Raw genomic sequence first — 26,057 nt, forward strand, 5'->3', positions numbered from 1 at the left:
TTTTGCCCACTCCGTTTACTTTGATGAGTCTTCTTTGCTCAGCCCCCAGCCTGCTGAGAAGTCCAAACCTCCCCTTGAAACTTCTCCAACGACATTTCCTGATTTCAACTCTGAATCTCAGCTTTCTTCCCCACCCCAAGTTGAATGGGAAGAACCGGATCTCGCTCTACACCCACCTCCACAAGTGCCCCAACAAGCCCCTCCATCACCAGCAGCTCCTAATTCTCCAAACCCCATTAGAACACCTCTTCTCTCTCAACCTCCTCCTTGGTCTCTTGGAGAAAGGACTAGCTCTTTCCTCTTCCCTCAACCTCCTACACCCATCCAAAATCAGCTGGAGCAAGCTGTGAATACTTTTCAACCAACCTCTTCTCCCGTACCACATCAACCTTTACAATCATCTCCTGCACAGCAGCAGGACATTTCCCTTGCTCCTTCACCTTCATCCACCTCCACCGAATGGGCTGGACATTCCCTGCAACCACACGTCCCTGCGGAACCCATACATCAACCCTCCTTGATGGCTCCTACTCGGAGAACTCGCTCAACTATGTCTCCCAAAATGCGCTCACTCCGGGAGATATATGAACATAGCAACCTCTCCCTCTTGCTCGATTCTTCCATTGAACCAACCCATGTTGCTGCTGATGTGGAAAGCATAGCCCACCCTTTGGTTTCCACCATTTTCAACCTCCAAGTTCTCTATGCAACTGCCCACGCCCCAGCCAATGATCCTGGCTCACTGCCTCTAACTTCAGAACCAATCGATGCAATCACTTTAGAAGAAGCCCTCGCTGGAGATGAAGCCCCCAAGTGGAAAGATGCAATGGATTCTGAATATCAATCACTCATTGATAATCACACCTGGAAATTGGTGCCTTCCCCACCCCACAGGAAGTTGGTCACTTGCAAATGGCTCTTGCGAAAGAAACTTAATGTTGATGGAAGTGTTTCACACCACAAAGCCTGCCTCGTAGCTCGAGGATTCTCTCAGGTACCTGGCCTTGACTACAGTGAGACTTTCTCTCCTGTCCTTTGCATCACCACCTTCAGGGTGCTGATCGCCATTGTTGCACAATTTGGCTTCTTACTTCATCAGATGGATGTACGCACTGCCTTCTTGAATGGCGATTTGGAAGAACTCATCTACATGCAGCAGCCTCCTGGTTACATCTCGGCTGAGCACCCTGATTATGTCTGCCAACTTCTCAAAGCCCTTTACGGCCTGAAACAGTCATCCCTTCAATGGTACAAGCGATTTCATGGCTGCATGGAGAAACTTGGGTATCTACGCTTTCAATCGGATCCCAATGTTTACAGCCGTCACACAAAAGACACCTTTCTTTTGCTTGCCATTTATGTGGATGACATCTTGCTTCTCTGCAATTCTCAGATATCTCTTGATGCTGCTAAGGCAGAGTTACATGCTTCCTTTTCAATGACGGACATGGGTCCCATCCACTACTGCCTTGGCATCCAGGTTCATCAAGCTGGTGGCACCATTACCCTCTCGCAAGAAGCATACATCCTCTCCCTATTGAGAAAGTACAACATGGCAGAATGTAAAGGCATGGAAACCCCCTTGCCACCACATCTCAAGCTTCAGCAATCTGATCACTCCAATCGGATCACCCAGGTCTTCCCTTACTCCAATGTTCTTGGAGGTGTGCGCTACCTTGTCACTTGCACCCGTCCTGACATCTGTTTTGCTGCCAACCTTCTCTCTCGCTTCATGCAGCACCCCGGAGCACCTCACATTCAATGTCTCAAGCGCCTCTTGCGCTACCTTCAGCACACCAAATCTTTTAGTCTTTCTTACTATGTAGTTACTCCTAAACCATCACCTTCCCTAGTGGGCTACTCTGATGCAGATTGGGGGGGTGATCAAGTAACCTTACAATCTACCTCAGGATATGTTTTTTCTCTCTCCGGAGCTGCAATCGCATGGCAAAGTAAGAAGCAGGACAGAGTGACTCTATCATCAATGGAAGCTGAATATGTCTCCATGACACTTGCACTAAAGGAAGGCATTTGGCTGAAGCATTTGCTGATTGAGACAACCCTCTTTGAAGATCAGCCACTTCTCCTTAACTGTGACAACATGTCTGCAATCATCATCGCAAAAAACCTGAAGCACTCGGAGAAGACAAAGCATATCGCTATGAAGTTGCAATTTATCAGGGAGCTGATTCAAGAAGGAAGCATTCAACTGGCTCATGTTCGCACAGAACATCAATGGGCTGACTTTCTCACCAAACCACTTGCGAAAGCAAAGCATTTGGAATGCTGCAGACAGCTTGGCCTTATCCCTGTATAATTTGGCCTTGTCAATTTAGGGGGGTGTGTTGCGAGTCCAATAAATTGAAAAGCCCCAAAATAGCAAGTTCTGTGAACTTCACGCTAACTTCACACGACACTCTGTAACTGTCCAGCAACCACCTTCGAACTGCCCTCGAAGGCTATTTAAGCCTGTTCCTACATACGTATCAATAAATCAATTCTTGCCCTCATATACATTGTCTTACATTGTCTGCATGTGCCTGTTTTTTTAACAGTACATGATGGGATCTACCCCCTGGTGCTCCCTCCTGTATCTTCAAGGAGGGAAGGGAGAGTTTGGCTCCCTTCTTAGAAGCGCACCAATAAAAGTTGGTTACAAGAAGACCAGCAACTTTGATACCTAGCAATACGTAGCCTCCATACCTCTAAGAAGAAACGGAAAAGAGATAAAAGAAGAAGAATAAGAGAGGGCATGAGGATGAGAAATAATCGACGAAGAGAGAGAAGCAGCCATGGCACCACAAGAGGGATTAACAACATACGATGAAGATGAAGAAGAAGAAGAAAGGAAATGAGATTCCCCCGCAATGGCAATAGCCACCATAGGCCCGGCACCGTCGTTCAATGTGGCCTTCAACCTAAAAGACAAATTGAAAGACAAAGCGAACAAGGAGGAAGAACAGGGCGCTGCAACAAACCCCAATGACAGTGGGTTAGAACTTAGAAGATGAATAAATTGGTGAGTGGAGAGAAGGCTTGCCTTGACTAGCAGGAAGGGAAAAAGGGCACACTGAGCAGGTCTCTTGACTCCAAAAGGGGCAGCCCTCTCATTCAGAACCCAACCAGATCTCTATTTATGGAAGGAAGAATGGAATAAGAAGAAAAAGTGGTCTGGGGAGGCCTCTTCTCCACCACCAGCCCCACCCTACCCCTTAATATCTACCGGCCCTACATATTAGCCCATCACATGTAGCTGACTCAGCCCCTCTACCCTCGTGTCTATGGTAAGGGGGGGTCTTTAAGGAGGGGAGAGTGGTGATCGACGGCCCCCTTTTTGCCCCCATCACATCCAATCATCTGGGCCGTCAATCACCGTTGACTGCGAAATTCGATCGGATATTCCTCTTGTCGCCCAAGTGCCCGGCTCCGCGCGTGCCCTGCTCCGAATGTGCCCGGCTTTGGAAGTGCCCGGCCCAAAATGTGCCCGGCCCCGAGCATGCCCGGTCTCGAAAGTGCCCGGATCCTGGGGTGCCCGGCCCCGAGCGTGCTTGGTCTCGGAAGTGCCCGGATCCTGGGGTGCCCGGCCCTGGGCACATTCGGTGCTGCGAGCTTTGCATGTGGCAAAAAAGCTAGCCATTCTCATGGCTTTCGCTTATAGGTTCTGGATTTTCATGGTTGTGATCTACTTGCAGGGATCTCTCTTTCAACTCTCTTTCTGGCGAGATACCCTTCTCCATTTCCAAGCTGAAACAGCTTGAGCATCTGTGAGCCCCGTGATTATATCTGCACAACTACAGTGTTCATTGGCTCATTCCTTCTTACGTTCATCTTGTTCTCTCTGAACAGGGTCCTGAAAAATAACATGATCGCGGGTCCTATCCCTTCGACCTTATCGCAACTTCCCAATCTGAAGATACTGTGAGTTACTTTCTCAAGCGTTTAGAATACGATGGTGATCTTATCACTGGGCGTTTAGAATATGAATTCAGTCTTATCCCAGCTGTTTTTTGCAGGGATTTGGCCCAAAACCGGCTATCTGGAGAAATACCCACGTTAATTTATTGGGGCGAGATTTTACAGTATTTGTAAGTTGATGAAGAGCATGATTAGTTAGGTGGATGCCCTCCAACAATATATGGGGTGGCTAAATATCTCTATCTTGGTGGTGCAGAGGCCTGAGAAACAATTATCTGTCTGGAACTCTTTCAACCTGTGCAGGCTTACGGGGCTATGGTACTTGTAAGGGTCACCTCTCTCTGCCTGGAAAAGCTTTAGTCCTGGGATTAGAGGTGGTGCAAGCACGAATTCTCCTATATCATGGACATTGACGATGGAGTAGCAGAAGGGTGGTGCGCGCAAACTCTGGAGCAAGGAGTGTCGACCCTCAGTATTGACGGCCTGCGAGACGAGAATTTGCTCAGGTGAGTTCCTCTACAGCTCTGCGATCTATGTTGCACCTGGCATAGAATAAAGAATTCCACATAATTGCAGTAATTGTAGGGTATGTCATCCATGCCCGTAGTCGATAGCGTAGCCGCACAGCATGGTTTAGGGCTTTTGTGTCCAGGTGTGTTGTGGAGTTCCTCCAAGTGCATGTTTCAAATTAAACGTGTGTTTGCTGGCTCTAATAGAATGAAGCTGGGCAAAAGACCCAGATCACAAGGGCAGCAAGCCATGCACGTGGCATCAGCACCCCCCCAGACACCCCAAGCATGCTCACCAATGAAGCTCTGATCACAAGGGCAGCAATCACCATCTCCTAAGCAAGCCATGCATGTGGCCTCACCATCTCCTGACGTACCCCAAGTCCCCTCGCCAAGGAAGCTCCGATCGCAAGGGCAGGAATCACCATCTCCCAAGCAAGCCATGCATGTGGCCTCACCATCTCCCGACGTACCCCAAGTCCCCTCGCCAAGGAAGCTCCGATCGCAAGGGCAAGAAGCCATGCACGTGGCATCACCATCTCCTCAGCCAGCCATGCATGCAGCATCACCATCCCCGAGACACCCCAAGTGCCATTGCCAAGGAAGCTCCGATCACAAGGGGAACAAGCCATGCACGTGCCATCACCACTCTCCCCTCAGCCAGCCATGCATGTGGCATTGCCATCTCCTGAGACACCCCACGTGCCCTCACCAAGGAAGCTCCTCTCTAGCAAGTTTGTTCCTGTGCGCAAATTTGTGGTGCCGCCGGCTCCTAGAAAGCAAGCAAAGGCGCAACAATCTCCAACCAAGAAACGAGTGCCATTTGTTCACATCAATTGGATGCTTTCAAGGGAGTTCACTTGTAAGTTTTTATTTTTCACATGTAACTGGTTTCAATTTATTTTAGCACCGAGGTTTAATTGCATTGCCTAAACAACAATTAACCACGATGCAGGTACGGAAGAGCCTGTAGACGATCTTGCCCAGGAAGAGGATCTTGTCCCTGACAGGCCTTCAATTGATCTTGTCGATGAGGAAGATCAAGCCGTTGCCAGGTCTGCCGATGATATTCGTGATGAAGAACATCAAGTCCCTGCCTCTGCTGACTCATTGGCCGGTTCGGGGTTGGCACCAAGTGAGTACATTGCATGCCCATTTGGGATGATTTTAAAAATGTACACTATGGATTTCTCGTTGTTCTTGTCTGCAAATCAGAAACTGGAGTCAGAAAATATTGCGTATGAATGCTGTCATCAAGTCAGATTGAATTCTGAACATTGTTGTTGTGCCATTTGATGCTTTGCCAGGCGAAACGACGACAAGTGCATACACACATGGCATTGACCGAGGTGGTCCTAGAGCACGCCCTGGGCCTGTGCACCCCACGGATGATGGTATCCTCCGAGCCTTCGAGATTGTCTTTGAGAAGAATGGTCGATTGGCTCACCGGTGCACTTGTGACTAGTTCTGCAGCAAGCGCACACACTTCTACTATCAACGCTCAGCCATGGAGGAACACTTAAAAACTGCGCATGGCCTGAACATTATAGTCCCTGTTGGAGGTAGAATAGGGCCTACTGATGCACGTGTATACGGCACCCACACAGAGTACGAGGAGCATCGTAGATGCCAGAGATTCGAGGATGTGGAATTCAAGTGGCAGAAAAATAGAAAAAAGCATGAGACTGATTCAATGGTTAAAGGATGGAGGATATACAGTGAGTTGCCAGATTCTCAGAGGATGGGAGGTCCGGAGCAATGGGTGGATGCGTACGTGGCAGAACAGATGAAAAGATACGATGCAAAGAAGGATGATCACATAAAGAGGATCCGTGCTCGCATTGCCGTAGGATTCGATAGATATGTATCTCTGTTCTTCAGTTTTTCTGCAGTTGACTTTGCTGGTTTCCGTTGATTTTTCTGCAGTTGACTTACTTTTCTGCGCTGCCAACAGCGGAGGACTGCAAGCACAGATGTTGGGGGCCCAGCTTGGATGTAGTCATCGCACCATGCATAGTCTATAGACGCCACAGATCAGGAGGATGCTGCTGCAGAATACATTGTTGCGGACACACGCATAGAGCTCTTATCGCCAAAGGGGCCTTCATTGTCGATCGCATCTTACGACATTACTGTTTTGCCTGGTCGTGTGCTATATGCATTTTTTGATGGTGACAGGGACACACGCAGGATCATGTTTGTATACGATTGATTCCGCTTGTGGATACCTATTTGCCTGCTTCTTTGATTTAATACTTTGATTATGTTGTGCAGATATCGATTCAAGTCAATACGCCTCCAACTGGAGTTGCCAGTACAGGGGGACTTCTTTGAACAATTGAAAGATCCTGCACAGCAGGCCAGCACCTTGGACATGAACTTCTTTGCACTGTGGATGGAGTTCGGCCTGTAGGAGGAAATAAGCTGCAAATTCTGGATTGTTGATCCCCTGTGGGTTGGCTTGGCACGCACTGCATCTACAAAGTCGAGCTTGGCCAACTTTATGTCTCCGATTGATGAGCTATGTGACATTGTGTTTTTACCCTTGGTCATGAGCGGTCATTGGACATTGTTTGTGTGCTTCAACTGTTCGAGGCATGGGGTGACTCAGTTGCATCAGAAGCCGGGGCTGCTATTCTTGGATCCTATGAACAAGCCATCCACTCCATTGATGTGTGAGATGGCTAAGCTGGCCGTGGAGCAGATATGGGCTGCGGAGCGTTGCCATGAAACCATACTAAGCAACCCTCCTGTGCAGGCGGTGATACCGTGCCAACCGAACGCTGTTGATTGCGGGTATTATGTGATGCATTGCATGCGCCTGGAAGTAGAGGCTTGCTTACAGGGAGTGGTTACATCATCTTTTGTGAGTATATTTAGTACATGCACTAATATGGATTGATTTAGGTCGGCTCAATCTAATCTGAATCCTTGTCTTCATGCAGCTGACAAAGCGATGGTTCGAGCACGATGATGTTGTGCAGATGAGGAGGGCCTTGAGTCAGTGGGTTTCTCGCGTGGCCGGCAGTGTCTGAGTGGGTGTTGATCTCCAGTCATAGTTTCCTGGGATGTTTTTGAACTGTGGACCTAGGGATGGGTAGAATGCATTGTACATGTTAGGCCATTCTTGCGAGGCTCTTGTAAAGACTTCATGTTTACATCAACAGCAGTTGACTGTGCATCCGCTTTCTCTTGAGGAGGATCAATTTTGGCTTTGTAAACTGTCAGCTTCCATTGACACGTTCATGTGGGTTGTAAACTGTCAACACTCATTAAGAAGATTACATATTTCTATTTGCAGCTTTGATGTCTGGCCTGAGTTAATTTTGAAATTCATGGTAAATTTTGAATACGCCATTTGGGGCTGTGACACATCTATGTAAACGAGGGGTATTACACAGTTTTTACTCTGGTTCCATTTCGACTTTAACTTTGGTTCCATTTGTGTGGGCTTGGCAACCTCCTGCTGGTCGATAGTCGATAGTAGGAATGCGCGCTCATTTTCATGTAGACCAGTTGCAGCCATTGCGGGTGACGGGGTTGGAAAGTGGGTTTGCTTGAGCGCGCGCATTGACGTGCCACATTTGCGATATGTGCAGGCTGCGTACGAGCTGTTTCTGCAGTTGCATTAATGCCACTCTGCAGTTGCCCCCCTTGCAGCACGGGCACTAGACATGTACGTTGAGGGACGAGGCATGTAATGCATGCCTGTATAGTGCAATCAACTGCAACATAGCACACTGTCATCTAGCATATGAGGGTGCTGGTCTTCACAAGTGCACCTTTCGCTCTCATCTATGGAATCCGAAGACCTACCAAACCTTTTTGCGATCAGACCATTCTAGTAGTTCACCCTTACCCTGCAGAAAACCTACTTTCCAGATATAATGCACTGAAACAGTGTCCATAACAAATTAAGACCTGCTTACCAAACATAAATGTCAAATCAGTGTCCATTATAGCATTTAATCTGGCGCATCGGCAATATGCTAGCAGCTATATTCAGGTGGCACTAGGTAACTTTACCTGGGACTGCCACAAAAGAGAAATATCAAATGCTTGCTAATAAGACAAGTGAAATACTCAGAGTTGAAAGTGTCATCGAGGGACATCATCAGGTGGCATCACAATGGACATAGCTACATATAGGTGATTCATTGGCGAATCGCGATTATATTGCTAGGAAGGGGGCTCGGTTGATTTATTTAAGTTGTCTCACTAACTTTGTCTCAGAAATGGTAGTTTAACCTTTTTCCTATGATAACCATAAGTTTATCCTCAAGTCGAGAACACTAGTTGTCCAAAGTCTAACAGCCAGTTCCATTCTTAGCCACACCTCAACCTTAACATTGGCAGAGATGTAGAATATCATGCTCTAGGAGGACCTGCAGTGAGACCCACTACACCTATCAACACCATTTCAAAATAGACTACTATTGATTGCAAAAGTGGTCTCACTGAGAAAAAGGTGCTAGCATACGTATGCTAATAGGTTAAAACAACACGTTGTAAACATGATCCAATCTTTCAACTAAGAGTCTACCAAAATGGCAACAAGTATGAAACGTGTTTGGCAGATAGGAAATATACAACTGTTCAGGGCACCAAAATAGACATCATGCTTAATAAATGGATATTCCAGCTCTCGCATGGCCAGAGGCAAACCTTTCAGAAAAAGTTTTGTTTGTAAAATCATGATCTTCAATAACATGAATCATCTCATGCCAAACAATTACTTTTGCAGGCAACTTTATGGTACTCAGGAATTGAAAGTTTAAAAGCCTATGCTGAGTAGATGTCTCATGAGTCAAGAGATTTAGCAAAATATTCAAGCACCTCAACCTACCTAATATTGCAAGCAGTACACACTTACATGGTGCACATTAAGGGTGTGTATGTATGCATGTAACATACATGTGTGGAGTGCACATGGTATACACATGCATGTCCCACAATCAATTCAACAGCCTTTGACAGTGTCAAACAACAGAATCCTTGTCAAACAGGCTCACAGATTACCACAGGATCTTCCCAATTTGTTCCCTGCCTACAAAGAGACTATAAAGCTGATGGACACATCAATTTTAATTAGGGGCAACCTAACACCACAAGGATATGGCAGGAAGGACATTGATAGAGTAGCAGCACCCATGATGCATAAAGTCTGGCATGCATCACTGAAACTGGAAGACAACAAACCGCCAAGCCAGTGTCTCTGTGAATTTATGGCTAGCTTAGAATTTAGTCTGAAATGGTACTTGTTTCTAGATCAACTACAGGTGTTATAGGCGATATCAAGCTGGAGCAGCCAGATAGATGCTAGGAACAACAGCTCAATGATGGAAGCATAGGGACCATTTCCTATAGGTGTATCGTGTTTCAAACCTTACAATTTTTCTCATGTATGCAGTGTTTTGTCTTGCCTGCTATTTGTTTTGCCCCTACCTAGCAAAATAGGGAAAGAGCAATAAGCACATATATATTAAACAAATACACGCATGCTGACTTGTCTCAGAAAATCCACCAACACCAGTCCAAATTTGATGCAAGAATCTGTAAAATCACATGTAAGAATCAATTGCTCATATATATGCTGTCATTCGACATGTTCACAAAGATAGTCAAAGTTCAAATCACCTATAAAAACCAATTAGCCATATATAGATGTCGTCATTCCACATGTACACAAACAGTCAAAGTTCAAGCTTGAATCACATACATATTATATCCGAAATCCAAAGTTTATGGCTAACATGTCATGAAAAATAACTCCACTGTCAAACCAAAAATTTAGATTGAAATGTAAAATAGTAAAACTCTAGAATCCCAATAGACAATCATCTTGTGTCCTTGAATTCTGACATTGTGTTCTTAAAAGCATATTCTGATAGTCCGGAAAGAATTTCTGCCTTTAAGCTTTTCATTAAATGTAGAAACACTCCAGTGCATAGAGATTGACCCATAGAATATATTAAAAGATCGGAATAGACCCAAAGCCCTTCCTCAGCATCATGCTGACAAAATAGCAAGGCTTTGAAAAAATTGTGAGGGATGATACAACACTATGTTGCATAGAGCTGTCAAGCAATCTGATTGCAGAAAAACAGGCTGCTGACTCACACACACAGGAGCAGCCAACTTTAAGAAGGGCAATCAGCACTTTTGAGATTTACAAAACCAAGGCAGCAGAAACAGAAGGAATCTTAAAAGTAATTTTGGAGTTACTGTATACCAACACTACAAGATATAGACCTTATACCGACGTCTAAAGCGACGAAAATACAAACAACAAAATTTGCCCCTGTCATCACAAAAAGCGTCGTTATTGATGACGCCATAGAAACATCGCAATATGCGTCACTATTTGCGTCGCTATCTGCGATGCAGATAGCGACGCAAATAGCGACGCATATAGCAATGCAACCAGTAAATTTGCGGCGCTCATAGCGAGGCCAATAGTGACGCGAGTAGTAAATTTGCGACGCAAATAGCGACGGTAACAGGGAATTTTTTTTTGCACTGTGTGCTGTATGAGAGCCATACAAAATAGTTTCTCCACTACTGCATACAAAGCGCTTGTAAACAAAAAGAATGTATACTAAAATCATAAAACTGATACATGAAATAAATACATGATCGCATAAAATGCGATTGGTACAATCATGAAAGGATATCACTAATACATAGAAAATGTCTACATAGATCAGGCGACTAAAAACTAAAGGTGTGTGAGCTCCAAGGATCCAAGGGCGAGCTACAAATCCTCGTCCCCCGAAAGCTTGTCCCGCTGCAAAGGAGCATTGAATGGATTCTGTAGAAAAAGAAACAACATATCAATCCACCATACAATAATGCATTCAAATATCTCATGGTAACTACGGACAAGAAAGATGAGTGACTTACAGGGCCGCCGCATCTATACAATCGGTCAATCAATGCATTGAGACCGTGCCTCTTTGCATATCGAGTCTCAAGGCCTTGCAGATTGCGATTTGTAATGGAGTGCTGCAAAGAAAACAAAATGCTAACTGTTAGAAACATGATTGTCAGTACAAAGAATATTTCAAAAAAACAAATAAGCAAAACAAAAGAGAAACTTACAAACTCCTCCAAATATGTCCTGTGGCTGCCACTCCCAAGATGATGCACCACTCCGGCCTCGAGTCGTGCCCTCGCCGCCTCTCGCTGACTCCAACGTCATGGCGAATCTGTAGCCTTCTCCCTTAGTCGGCGCCAGTCGTCTGCATCTAACCACTCGGGCTTTGCAGCCCCACTCTTGATTGCCTTGCGTGTGTCGGATCGTCTATGTGACATGTGTGCACGCATGCAATCCATCATCTAGTCCGTAGAGAATCTATTTACTGTGGCTGGCACCGGAAACTCCTTGTGCAAGGATGCTACTATGTAGTCCTTGCTCCCCTCCGGTATGTTCTTCCAATGATCCAGGATGTTGTGCCGAAAAACTTGTTGGCACAACTCCCTCATGCGAGCCATCACCCTCCTCCTCTCATCATTCATGATAACCGCTCCTGACCTACTATCAACTAGGTATCCATAACCCCTAGGAGTCTGCCTAAGATGGGTCCTCTTCCATCTCCGTCCACGTTCTTGGGCATATCTAGGAGACCCCTGTACATCCGGTGTACCGATGGGGGTACCCTCTCTCAGAGTGCCACTCAAAGGGGTGCCACCAAAGGGGGTGCCACCAAAAGGGGTGCCACCTGCTGACGGCTGCGCAAAAGCCGGAGCAACTGGAGTAGATGTCCCCACAGGTGTGACAAATCCTCTTCAGCACTCCCCCTTCAGCACTCGACTGCGGCCAAAGCTGCACTCCCCCTTCAGCACTCGACTGCGGCCAAAGCTGCACTCCCCCTTCAGCACTCGACTGCGGCCAAAGAGCCTCCATCTTACCTACCTCCTCCAAATCCATTTGTGACCCTATAGTGTCTCTCTTTCCTATGATGTGGTCCCATAGCAAGCTGCCCACATTCTTGAAAATATGCATGGGATCCAACAAGTGGTTGACCTGTAAGTGGGTCCAATATGGCAACTCGTAGAAAATTGAGAACCATTGCATTCCATTTGGATGTGATTCCGGGTTTACCATTTTCAACTCATACCAGTTTGCAGCGTTCATACGTGCTGGAGGTCGTCCAAGAAAACCTTCCCTGAGTTCATGATCCTCCGACAAGAAAGCGGCGTGTCCTTGATATACCATCTTCTTCATGGCTCGTGACCTTCGGGAGTCTAACTGTGGCCCACACAATGGACATGCATGATAACCTGAGGTAACCAGACCTGTAAGGCAAGCCACGACCTAGTGAATACTTGATTGAATGAAATAAAATATAGATATTACCAGCGAGAACGGAGGTTTGCTCACCTGAGCACTCTCCCAATCCTGAAAAGTCATGCATTGTCCACATGAGAATGGCTCGAATGTTGGCCGACCGCCGACCATCATGCCTGCTCATATCTTGCACAGTGACCCCCTCCTCCCACAAAATCTTAAGCTCATCGACTAATGGATGAAGATATACGTCCATATTTTTTACTTTGTAGCGGCCCGGGACGAGCAAGCTAAGGATGAGATGTCCTTTCTTCGTAGAAAGCCATGGAGGGATGTTGTAGTTGACAAGCACTATAGGCCACACACTGTAAGAAGTCGAGCGTAGACCGAATGGGTTCACACCATCCATGGCAAGACCGAGCCGAAGATTCCTTGGCTCTCGCGCAAAGCCTGGGAAGGTAGAGTCAATGTGGCTCCATGCGCGCGAATCCGCTGATATTCGTTGAACTCCATCCGTGGACCTATTCTGCACATGCCACGTTGTCAAACTTGCTATGCCAGACGTGCGAAATATGTGGTTTATGCGGGGGATGAGCGGAAAGTGTCTGAGAACTTTTTGAGGGATGGTTTGCCCTTGCAAGTCCTGTCGATACCTGTGAGCACCACACTTTGGACATGTCTCCATAGTCTCGTATTCATCTCGAAACAATATGCAGTCGTTGATACATGCATGGATGTTATTGTAGTCCATGCCAAGCTTCCGTAAAACATGTCGTGCATCATTAGAGACTTAGGCATGGTATTTGCAGGTGGTAATATATGATATTTCAATAACCTGAAAAAAATCATAAAACACCTTGAAAAAGCACAAATGTTTGCAATAATACTGTAAAAAAAAAAATCAATGAAGCCTATGTGCAAGGTACCTGAATAACTCAGTCACACTCATATCGCTCCAACCGTATTTTTCTTGCACACTTAAGAGTGCAAGCAATGCCTTCAACCGAGATACTTGGCACCCATCATATAATGGTATGGATGCTTCCTCTCTAAGCAGATCAGATGTCTCAACATCCATGGGAATCAATGCATCGATCATTGCCTCCATCTCAGGCTCCAAGATTGTAGGTAGGTTGGGAAGGTTGTCTGTCTCCTCTGGCATTGACGGTATAGATGGGCCTTGCGAGTGGTGGATTGGCTCCTGCAATCCATCTATTCCACATCCACGAACTCTTCTAATTGGCCGCAAAGGGTGCACTCCCCCTTGGGTCGAGACATCACCCCCCTGGATAGAAAATTTGCCAACAAGACCCAATCTTATTGTGTATGGTTTTCAATTAGCTTGCGAGTACAATGCATGATTAATATTAACTTCAAATTACCATTTGCTGAAAATCCGCAATCCCCTGATCAATGATCTCAGATTGAAACTCGCCAAATCGTCGTACGTGTTCTATAGACAATCGGCGTTTTCGTCTAATTGCCAACTTGCATTGAGAGCAAGGACATGAAACACGTTGATTAAGATACATCTCGCGGTCTTGAACAATAAGACCTTCTTCGTTTTCCATCTTATCTACATTACAGCAAATGAGGCTTAAATGGATAGCTTTATGGAGATGTACGTCAAGTTGCAAGTTGACCATAAATATTGCATTGTACATAGTAGTTGAGAGATTTTCCGATGTTATATATCGGCCTTGTATCATGCTCAAGGATTTGTTTGTCCCGGTAGATAATTATTCGTTATTGTAAAAAACTACACTAGAGGGCTTTGAGTATAAGCAATCCATTTTGAGCATCATTGAGGATCTCTTAGTTTAGTAATAAATCAGTCTCAACAAAAAGCATCTTAGAAATGTGGTTTTTTTGTCCTAGGATCGCGTATTAAAATTAATGCCATCTATGAAATTTATCAACTATAGTAATAAAATTTATTTCAATCAATTCTACTCATAGTCATAAGACCTGAGAGAAAATATCCTATACTCAATTTAAGGGATTCTTCTTCTATAACAATACTTTTGGGTTCATTTTGATGAAGTACCGTAATGACCATTAGCTAGGATATCATTTTCTTTTAGTCCTTCCGTTGACTAGTTGGCATGATTTCTAATTTGTTATGCCTATAAAGTTAATACAAAAACAATGAATTATGCATATCACAATTAGATCCCCTACTTGGACATTATGAAGGACATGACCAATTTTAAGCCATCTTAAAGAGTCACCAATGTACGTGGCCCATGGCAAAGCACATTGCATACCATTATCGAAAAGTCTATTATCTTAAATTTCCTTCCCTTCCCTCTCCCTCTCTTTCTCTCCCTCTCTCTCCCTCTCCCTCTCTTTCTCTCTTTCTCTCTTTCTCTCTCATTTCCTCTCCTAAACAAGAAAAAAGAAAGTGATTCAAACATTAAACAAGCAAGCGGGAGAGTGAGAGAGAGAATGCACACTCTCTCTCTCACCCTCACCCTCTCCCTCTCTTTCTCTTTCTCTCCCTCTCTCATTTCCTTCCCCTCCCTCTCCCTCCCTTTCTCTTTCACTTTCACTTTCTCTCTCTCCCTCTCCCTCTCCCTCTCCCTCTCCCTCTCTTTCTCTCTTACTCTCTCGTTTCCTCTCCTAAACAAGCAAAAAAGAAAGTGGTTTAAACATTAAACAAGCAAAAGGGAGAGGGAGAGAGAGAATGCACTCTCCCTCTCTTTCTCTTTCTCCCCCTCTCCCTCTCCCTCTCCCTCTCCCTCTCCCTCTCTTTCTCTTTCTCTTTCTCTTTCTCTTTCTCTCCCTCTCTCTCTCTTTCTCTTTCTCTCCCTCTCTCATTTCCTCCCCCTCCCTCTCCCTCTCCCTCTCCCTCTCTTTCTCTCCCTCTCTATCTCTCTTTCTCTCTCATTTCCTAAATAAGCAAAAAAGAAAGTGATTTAAACATTAAACAAGCAAAAGGGAGAGAGAGAGAGAGAATGCACTCTCCCTCTCTTTCTCTCCCTCTCTCTCCCTCTCCCTCTCTTTCTCTTTCATTTCCTCTCCTAAAGAAGCAAAAGAGAGTGATTTAAACCTTGAACAAGCAAAAGAAAGAGAGAGGGAGACTCACCGATGAGATATGGCGAGCGTGGGGCGGCTTCTCTTTGCGATGAAGGCTCCTCCTCTCCTTCGCGAATAACGGCGGCGGTGGCGGCAGCAAGTCTTCTTCCTCTCCTTCTCTCACGACGGTCGCTCTCTTCCTCGCTCTCGCTCTCAAAACTTTCAATGGAGCAAACAAGAAATGAAAACCGCGCTCGGTTTCAGCCGCGTTTTTTCCCTACGGCCTGTCGCTATTTGCGTCGCTAATAGCGACGCAAATAGCGACGCCAATAGCGATGCCGCTATCTGCCATCGCTAATCGGCATCACTACTGGCCCAAATCCTTGTAGTGCAAGTCCAACAATATAATCATAGCAACCACCTCAGCATTGCCGAATGGTTTATCTCAGCTTCCACTAAAACCATGCATAGGAGTGGACTCGAAGGAGTCTTAAGGACCCTCCCAGAAGTTCATGAGGCAATTGAGGTCCTTTAAGTTGATCAAAATCGCTTACAATAAAATAGAGAGCTCTCTAAAGGTGCAGTACTCTTGAAGTTCAAAAACAGTCAGCAGAAAATGACCTAACCATAAACATAACACTCATACTTTGATAATATTAGGCTAAGATTAAATGGAGTTTCGTAAGGGGTAAACCACCAGATTGGACTAAGCAATCACCAAAGATGTGATAGATTGACATGCATTTGTGAATTCCAACATATTTGATGATCATGTGTACACTCTATTGTGTGTCAACCCACAAACTTCACCACTTGTCTCTAGCTTGGACTGCTAAACTTTTTTGCAGTACATGCACATATCCCAAAAGAACCTAATGTTTTAATCTTAAAATATATTTTTACTCCTGTAGGCCTTGCCTAGGTCTGAAAAGGATGCATACAAATCCAAGAGAAGCCACAAACATAGCAGCGCCACTAAAAGCATCCACAAACAGACTCTCTGCCATAAGCATTGAGAATATATAAGCTTCTGGCAAGAGTCCCAGTAAACACTATACCGCTATCATGCATAAGACATAGACCAAGCAACAAGTACCTTCAAAAGTAACTTGGTATCCAACTTTGGCGATGCTAAACAGAAGCTAGATTTTTCTTTACCAGTGAGACATAAAGCACATGCAAATACATCACCAAAGACTGACGCAAGTCTGACCTTTCCAATGCCTTTGACAACTGAGAGACATCATTGGCACATGTGACTGAACCCCCATTAGGTGTACATTTTAAGAATATAAATAAGACATACCATGATGTAATGTGCTTCACTGCTTAGAAGCAACACTATCAAAATACTTGATAGACACGGTATCAGTGGTGTTAGATATGATCAATGCCCCACCCTCATTAGGTGCTACCAATGATCCATGGTGCTCAAAGTTGTAAGGCCCCCATTATGAGGAGAAGCCAAGTGTGAGCCCGGACATTGGAGTCCTGACTTGTATATGAGATGAGGTCTATGTGACCGGATGGCAAAAAGGTGACCATTGTGGGTCTAATCTTTGGGTTAAACGGAGTGGTTAAGCTGGTAGCAACTCGAGGCGCATTGCATCGAGTTGCGGTGTAAGGAAGTTAAAAGGGGCCCCTATTGTGGGGTCCGGGGGCCGCGGAAATGGCCTCCCTGGCCCGATGGTAAAGGGAATATTCCCTGGAATATTCCCTGGCCGACTAGTGAAGGCTCATATGGTAGGTCGGGGTCAACAGGCCGACCTAACGACCTTCGCAGGCTATAAAAGCTAAACCCCTTCGCAGCCATCACTCACTCATCTTTCACCCAGTCAGAGTTGTTGTTCCAGCTAGCCTTAAGCTCTTCACCTATCTTATGTCTAGATCGCCGTCTAAGCTTCACACAGTGGAAGCGCACAGGTGAACAGAGCCATCTTTGTATCAGTTATTTGGAGTTAAAGAATTTACCAATTCTCCTCTTATCTGTTGTGTACTCTCTATCTCTTTCTTAGATTCTGTTCGCTGCGCCGTGTAATATTTTACATGGTATCAGAGCCCAGGGGGCTCTAGAGATCGGAGAGCGTGCAAGAGGCAAAGGCTTCAACAGCAAAGAGAAACGATGTTGATTCCGAGAAGCTGTTCTCGCGCATCAGGAAGCGGTGTAGGAGGTGGTGCTACTGTACCGGCTATTCAAATACTGAGGATTCGTCCACCAACCTTCAGCGAAGGCAAGTTAGATGGTACAAACTACACCTTGTGGAAGTTCAAAATTACAACTATCCTTGATTCTTATGAGCTTCTGGAGACTGTGCTGGGGACTGACGCAGAACCACAGCCTACCCCCGACCCATCAAATCCTAGTGTGATGATTCCTCCAAATGCAGATCTTCTACGAGCTTGGAAACGAAGGAATGCAGATGCATTATGTGCCTTAGTTACAAGCTGTTCTGACAGTGTTTTGACTCTGATTCAGCATACAACCAAAGCGTTAGAGGCTTGGAATGTACTAAGGAGTCAGTATGAAACACGAAACCAAACAAGGATTCAAAACTTGGAGAATCAACTAGCAGCGGAGAAGTTTGGTGAAGGAGAGACGGTTGAAGCATTCATCACTCGGATTAAGAATTTGCTCGACCAGATGGCTGGCGCTGGGATACAAAAGACTAGCAAAGAGCTAGCTCGGAGGTGTCTTCGGATTTGTCCACAAAATTTTGATGGACTAGTAACTGCCCTTAATACTCAGGTGAGACCTCAAGCTTTGACTTTTGAGGAGTTTTGTGCATTATTAATGGAGGAGGAGTTGAGGCTGAAAGCCCGAGAAGGAAGCAACAATGGAGATGCTGCATTCTCTGCCAATGCAAAAGGCAAAGGTGTTTCCTCCACCAAAAATGATGGTGACAAAAAGAAGAAGGGCGGCAAGAAGAAGTTTCAAGGAGAGTGCTTCTACTACAAGAAGAAAGGACATGCAATTGCAGATTGTCGTGTCAAGAAGGCAGATGAAAAGAATGGTACCCTTAAAAGTAAAGGGAAAGAGACAACCAATACGGCTGAAGCAGAGTTGGAATTATTCATGGCGACCATTGAGGAAGTGTGCTCCTCGATGTAAGAAGAATCTACCAATGACTCTTGGGTGTTGGATAGTGGGGCCTCCCGTCACATGACCAACAAGAAAGGTCTATACAGTTCTATGCAGCCTCTACAAGAATCCATCACTGTGACGGTTGGAAATACGGCTGAAGCAGAGTTGGAATTATTCATGGCGACCATTGAGGAAGTGTGCTCCTCGGCGCAAGAAGAATCTACCAATGACTCTTGGGTGTTGGATAGTGGGGCCTCCCGTCACATGACCAACAAGAAAGGTCTATACAGTTCTATGCAGCCTCTACAAGAATCCATCACTGTGACGGTTGGAAATGATGCTAAATGCCCTGCTGCGGGCACAGGAACTATTTCTTTTGTTGCTACAAATGGTGAAGTCAAAAAGCTTTCAAATGTGTTGTATGTTCCCGAAATCAGGAGAAATCTCTTATCAGTTGCTGCCATAACTGATCTTGGTCATGAAGTGAGGTTCAAGAAGACAGGTGCAGAAATTATTGATAGTGCTGGCACAATTGTTGGCAAAGGAGAAAGAAGGAACAACCTGTATGAGCTAAGTGCTCTTACAGCCACTGCTGGAGTGGGCACAAGTAAGCTTTGGCATGAAAGGTTTGGACACATCGGATTTGCAGTATTGAAGGAGATGCAAAAGCAAGGTATGGTTGCCCACCTACCTACAATAACTGAATTGAAGGAACCATGTGAAGCTTGTATGATGGGCAAGCAACAAAGAAAGGCATTTCCACAAGAAAGTAAGAATAGAGCACAGGCTCCTCTAGAGTTGGTGCATGCTGACTTGTGTGGTAAGATGCCTACACAGGCCTTGGGGGGATCTTCTTATTTTATGTTGATTGTCGACGACTACAGTAGGAAGATGTGGGTGTACTTCCTTCGTGATAAGGCTCAAGATTTTGGTAAGTTTAAAGAATGGCTAATACTTGTTGAGAATGAAACAGGGAAAAGTGTGAAGAAATTTAGAACAGATGGTGGTGGTGAGTTCAACTCAAAGGAGTTTGAAGGCTTTTGCAAGAGCAAAGGGATCAAGCGTCAATTGACGACGCCTCACACACCTCAGTAGAACGGTGTTGTGGAATGCAAGAATCGCACCATTGTGGAGATGGCAAGATGCATGCTAAAGGGCAAGGGATTGCCTAACCATTTTTGGACTGAAGCTGTTAATACTGCAGTCTACATTCTAAATCGGAGCTATACAAAGGCTATCAAGGGAAAAACACCTCATGAGGCTTACACTGGTAAGAAACCATCTGTCTCACATTTTAGAATTTTTGGATGTGAATGTTATGCACATGTTCCAGATGAGAAGAGAAACAAGTTACAACCAAAAAGTAGAAAATGTATCTTCTTGGGTTATAGTGATGAGCAGAAGGCTTACAAATTATATGACCAAGAGGCAAAGAAGATCATCGCGAGCCGTGATGTGGTGTTCAAGGAGGAGCCACATACAGTGGAGGAGGAGAAGGCAAGTTCTTCCACTTTATCATCAAGCGAAGAAGTAGTCCACTATGAACCTGTCCTGAGAGCTATCCCTATCCTTAAGGAGGAGGAAGCATCATCTTCAGATGATGAGAAAAAAGTTCACCAACCTGACATCACCCCATCGGAAAAGCCATTGCCGCGTTGGGTGAAGCAGCTTTATGACCACAATAATCCTATGCCTGCATCTGTTGAGGAGAAGGCAGACGGACCAAGGAGGTCTCAGAGAATAGAGGAGCAAATGAGGGCTTCTGCTCACATAGTCAATATGGCCTTGATGGTTGAGATTATGAGAGAAGTAAAGGAGCCAACTAACTTAGAATAAGCACTTGCAGATCCATCATGGAAGGCTGCTATGCAGGCAGAGTATGACATCATAATGAAGAATGACACTTGGGAGCTAGTGGATCGACCAGCAAAGCGGAAGGTTATTGGCACCAAGTGGATCTGGAAGTAAAGTACAAGGCTGATGGTACCTTAGAAAAGTACAAAGCTAGACTGGTCGCCCGAGGATTTTCACAAGTTGAAGGGTTTGATTTTCAAGAGTCATTTGCCACAACTGCCAGAATGACCACTATTCGCACGGTACTTGCAGTGGCTGCCCATGAGAAGTGACCAGTGTACCAAATGGATGTTAAGTCAGCGTTCTTAAATGGTGACCTCAAGGAGGAGGTGTACGTGGCTCAGCCACCAGGGTTTGAGGCCCCCCATTCTGAGAACAAAGTGAGTAAACTGAAGAAGGCATTGTATGGGCTGAAACAAGCCCCCAGAGCATGGTACGAGCGGATAGATAGGTTCTTTTTAAACCTAAACTTCAAAAGATGTGCCTCAGATGCTAACTTGTATGTTTACAGGGATGGTAAAAAGTCTGTAGTGATTGTCCTATATATGGATGACCTTCTTATTACATGTGACTATGAAGATATGATCAACCAAACTCGAAAGGCTTTGAGTTTCGAGTTTGAAATGACAGACTTGGGCTTACTACACTATTTTTTGGGGATTGAAGTCTGGCAAGAGCCAGGAAAGATCTTCATCTCTCAGAAGAAGTATGCATGGGAGATCTTGAAGGCATTTGGCATGACCGAGTGCAAGGAGATAGCTACACCTATGGAGGTGAATGCAAAGTTATCCGTCGAGGATACATCAGCACTAGCAGACATTGGGAGGTATAGGAGGTTGGTCGGCAGTCTGATCTACTTGTGTAACACCAGACCAGATATCAATTTTGTTGTTGGTGTTTTGAGCAGGTTCTCAAACAAACCTCATGAGAGTCATTGGAAGGCTGGGATGCGGGTGCTTAGTTACTTGAAGAAAACTCTTGACTATGGTATCACATACAGTTTCGGAACTTCTCTTGTGGGGAACTGTGACTCAGATTGGGCAGGAGACATTGATTCCAGGAAGTTAGTTTCTGGTTATTGTTTCTCTTTGGGTTCAGGAATTTTCTCTTGGATTAGTAAGAAGCAACCAACAGTGGCATTGTCTTCTACCGAAGCAGAGTACAAGGCAACTTGTTTTGCTGCATGTGAGGCCGTATGGTTGAGAAGGATTCTATGGCATATGGGAGTGCAGGATGAAGAACCAACTGTGCTGAGATGTGACAATCAGAGTTGCATCGCCATTGCCAAAAATCCAGTGCTTCATGCACGCACCAAACATATAGAGATCCAGTATCACTATGTGCATGATTTGATGGAGGATGGGATATTGGAACTGGTCTACTGTCCAACAGAGGAGAATGGAGCAGATATCTTCACCAAAGCACTTACGAAGGATCTGCTTCAAGTTCATCTTCAAAGACTCGGCATTGGGCCAAGGAGATAGTTCACCTATGGGTGGACATTGAGGGGGGGTGTTAGATATGATCAATGCCCCACCCTCATTAGGTGCTACCAATGATCCATGGTGCTCAAAGTTGTAAGGCCCCCATTATGAGGAGAAGCCAAGTGTGAGCCCGGACATTGGTGGAGTCCTGACTTGTATATCAGATGAGGTCTATGTGACCGAATGGCAAAAAGGTGACCATTGTGGGTCTAATCTTTGGGTTAGACGGAGTGGTTAAGCTGGTAGCAACTCGAGGCGCATTGCATCGAGTTGCAGTGTAAGGGAGTTAAAAGGGACCCCTATTGTGGGGTCCGGGGGCAGCGCCCCCGGCCCGATGGTAAAGGGAATATTCCCTAGCCGACTAGTGGAGGCTCATATGGTAGGTCGGTCAGCAGGCCGACCTAACGACCTTCGCAGGCTATAAAAGTTAAACCCCTTCGCAGCCATCACTCACTCATCTTTCACCCAGTCAGAGTTGTTGTTCCAGCTAGCATTAAGCTCTTCACCTATCTTCTGTCTAGATCGCCATCTAAGCTTCACACAGTGGAAGCGCACGGGTGGACAGAGCCATCTTTGTATCAGTTTTTTGGAGTTAAAGAATTTACTGATTCTCCTCTTATCTGTTGTGTACTCTCTATCTCTTTCTCAGATTCTGTTCGCTGCGCCGTGTAATATTTTACAAGTGGTAGACATAACACATCATAACCAAAGGGATCATAATGATTTGCCATTTTTGATCAATCATTGCATAGAGTTCAGCACCAAGAGCAGGTCCACCATATTTTTGACATGTCCTTGCAGCAGTCGGCTAGTTTTGGTAATTTCCAACTATTTATAGCTGGCCCAATTTATTGGCTGATACATTGTCTTGCAAATATCAGCACTCTCCGACATCCAGTGGCACTCCTCCCTCGTCTGGTGCTTCTCTCTGTCATCAGCTTCATCCAGTCCCCTCGCTCTGTTGATAAACACGGATGTAGAGCTAGTTAACTATGGTGGATGCAAATCAAACACACGATACATTATCAAAAATGAGAGATTGTAACTCAAGTGAATTAGGTTCCAATATTGATTAGTTTGGACTCATAAACACAATCTTGAGTGAATTAGGTTCCAAGATGGCAGCCATGGAACCTTGGCCTCAAGCTTAGAAATCCTGAAGATTTTGGTCTCTCCTTGGTCCTCGGGAGTCCCTCTTGAACATTGCTCGAGATTTCAGCCATCAAGAAGAACGGGAAGAAGATCACAAGCAAGGTTTGAAGGCATGCACTTGTGGGCAGCCATGGCTATGGAGTAGGACCTCCATTTCAGCAAGAACTCTCATGGGGAGGTCCTGAACCATCCTGCCCCAAGCTTGATTTCACCCTTTCTTGAGGAAGCATACCCATTTTGGAGCCATGGAGCGTTCGAGATCAAATGGAGCTCTCATGGAGGACTGAGGTGGCATCAGTGTGGCTGCCTTCTTCTCCAAAGACTCAAGGTAACTAACTATTAGCTCTCATTCTCTCCATTTAAGCCTCTTGTTGAATCCCATCCAATTGTTTGAGAGAATGTATGAGTCCAAGTAGATAATAGGAGACCCAAACCTTGAATGCATGCTGATTCTCATGTCCCAGTCATTTCTCTTTGATCTTATAGTACTGAAATGGATTTTACTCATGCTAAAGCTTCATTGCGATTATATTTTTCTTACCCATAACCCGTTTGGCTTTTTGTGAATTGGCTGAGCCAAGAAGTGAAAAAAAATCCATTGTATAAGGGTGAGTAGGCAATGAGTCACTGTCAGTAAGCTCCCTATCCCTATTTCCCATTCCAATTCCATGCACTTCATGAAAAGCCCAAAATTTTGATTCTAGAAATGCATTTCATGCTGGTTGTTTAATTAATAAATGTCTACCATGTATATTCTGGGTGAGGAAAAGCCCGATGCCAGGCGAGGTGGCAAGACAAAAGAGGGGTGACCCCCCCTTGCCATCAAAGACCCTGAACGGGTGCACAACCCAGCCCGGGGGGAACTTTGCCCACCTCCCGGTGATCCGGAGCCCAAAGAATTATTGGAGGTGCAGGTACATTTGATGGAATAGCCCGAACCCTGATCACTTGAGCCTACAAACCCCTACATGAATTGGTAATGTCATAAACTGCTTGCTAATGTATGGTGGATGCAATGCAAGAAGGGCAGGGAATGCAGTATGGAACTGGTCTAAGCAATAAGCTATGGATGCAAAGAATGTATGGCTTTATGGGGCATTGAGAGCCACCATTGAGGCCCTACATGTCTGGGATAAGACCCTCACCATTGGGATAAATAATGCTTCTTGAGGGAGCCTTTGCAGGATATTGCAGACATCCAGTCCTACACAGTCAGCCCACAAGAACTGATTACAGCAAAGCCTCTTTGTGTGATTGAGCACAAGCTCTATAGCTTGACTCGAAGAGGGCATTTTCCCCTTCGATCTGAGCTAAAAACCTCCCCATTCTGCCCTACGGTTTGGGAGTTACACTCAGTTTTGTACTCAGCTAAAAACCTTCCCACTCCGTCCTACATAGTCAGCCCACAAAAAGTGATTACAGCAAAGCCCTGATCATTTACTATCGGAGATATTTTTACATAGCCTCATAGAGGGGATTGAGGGCTTTCATTTGAATCAGAAAGTTTGGCAATTGGAGTTCCCTAGCTCAAGTTATCATCATTTTTGTAACAGGGGGTCTAGTAGACTGCACTTGGGATGGCAAGCCACAAGGGTAAAGCAAAGGCCCAGGAGGAATTTCAGCGTGAAATAAGGGACTCCCATGCCTCAATGAATGATCCTAGCTCAGCCCAGGAGGATCATGAAGACTTGTTTGATGAAGGTGCCCCCGAGATAGATCGCTTATCTCTGCTCAACCAAACCCTATGCCAACATGAGACCCGTCATGCTGATCGACATAGAGAGATGGAGCAATGCCACAGGGAGATGGAAACCCGCCAAGATCAGCGTCATTCCGAGATGATGGCCAAGATGGACTTACTCATAGAGTGCATGGGTGCCCTCATTCCCGCCATTGCCCCCCCCTCGGATTGACCCAAGGAGTATGTCCCTCCCCGTGATGCTAACCGCCCTCCCCCCTTGGAGACCGGGCGCAGCCCACAAGGTCTTGGTGGTACCCATGGCATTTCCCATAGCACTTATGAGATGGGTGAGCCCTCCGCTCGGCATGATGAGCCCCTCCTTCCCTCCCTCGTTACGGATCCTTCCAGCCCGTCATTGGCACCCAAACTCCCCCATAACGGAGCAAATGTATGGTTTGGTTTGAAGACACTTTGAAGTGGTTTGAAGCTGGTTATGCTGGTGTTTGGTTGACTGCAACCTGCAAACAAAATTGTTGACACTTGTACTTGCTGATTATGCACTGTTTTGTGCTTCTATGCTCATGTCTGGAGTGACATATGTACTTGCAGTCATCTGAGAAGACCTGGGACATATATGACATGTGTGCATGTTGTTTTTGGCATCAAAAGTGTCGTCGTTAATCACAGTTTACAAGTTTAGACTGCATATTTTTGGACCCTGGTAATGGATTTGCAGGAGTTCAATCTGAAGCAAGTACACGGCATATGTATTGACAGTTATTTCTACGAGCTGGACAACTTGATTGTGGACTATTTTGGGCTAATACTGGGCTGAAATTTACTGCATTTAATTGCACAAAATTGTCATAAACTGTAGTGGACTGAACTTAGTCAGTCGGACTTATTGACTTGCAGGGAGTCAGGCATTCGACATACAGTCTGTTACATCATGGCTAATGCACATGGGACTGATAATATCATGCAAATAGTTGGAGAAAAGCTAGACAACAAAAACTTTGCATTATGGAAATTCAGAAGGAAAAATTTTTTGGTTGGCAGAGGATACTGGGAC

Source organism: Lygodium microphyllum, chromosome 4 (assembly GCF_053477565.2).
Source record: "Lygodium microphyllum isolate KBCC chromosome 4, Lygodium_microphyllum_v1.1.10, whole genome shotgun sequence".
NCBI lineage: Eukaryota > Viridiplantae > Streptophyta > Polypodiopsida > Schizaeales > Lygodiaceae > Lygodium > Lygodium microphyllum.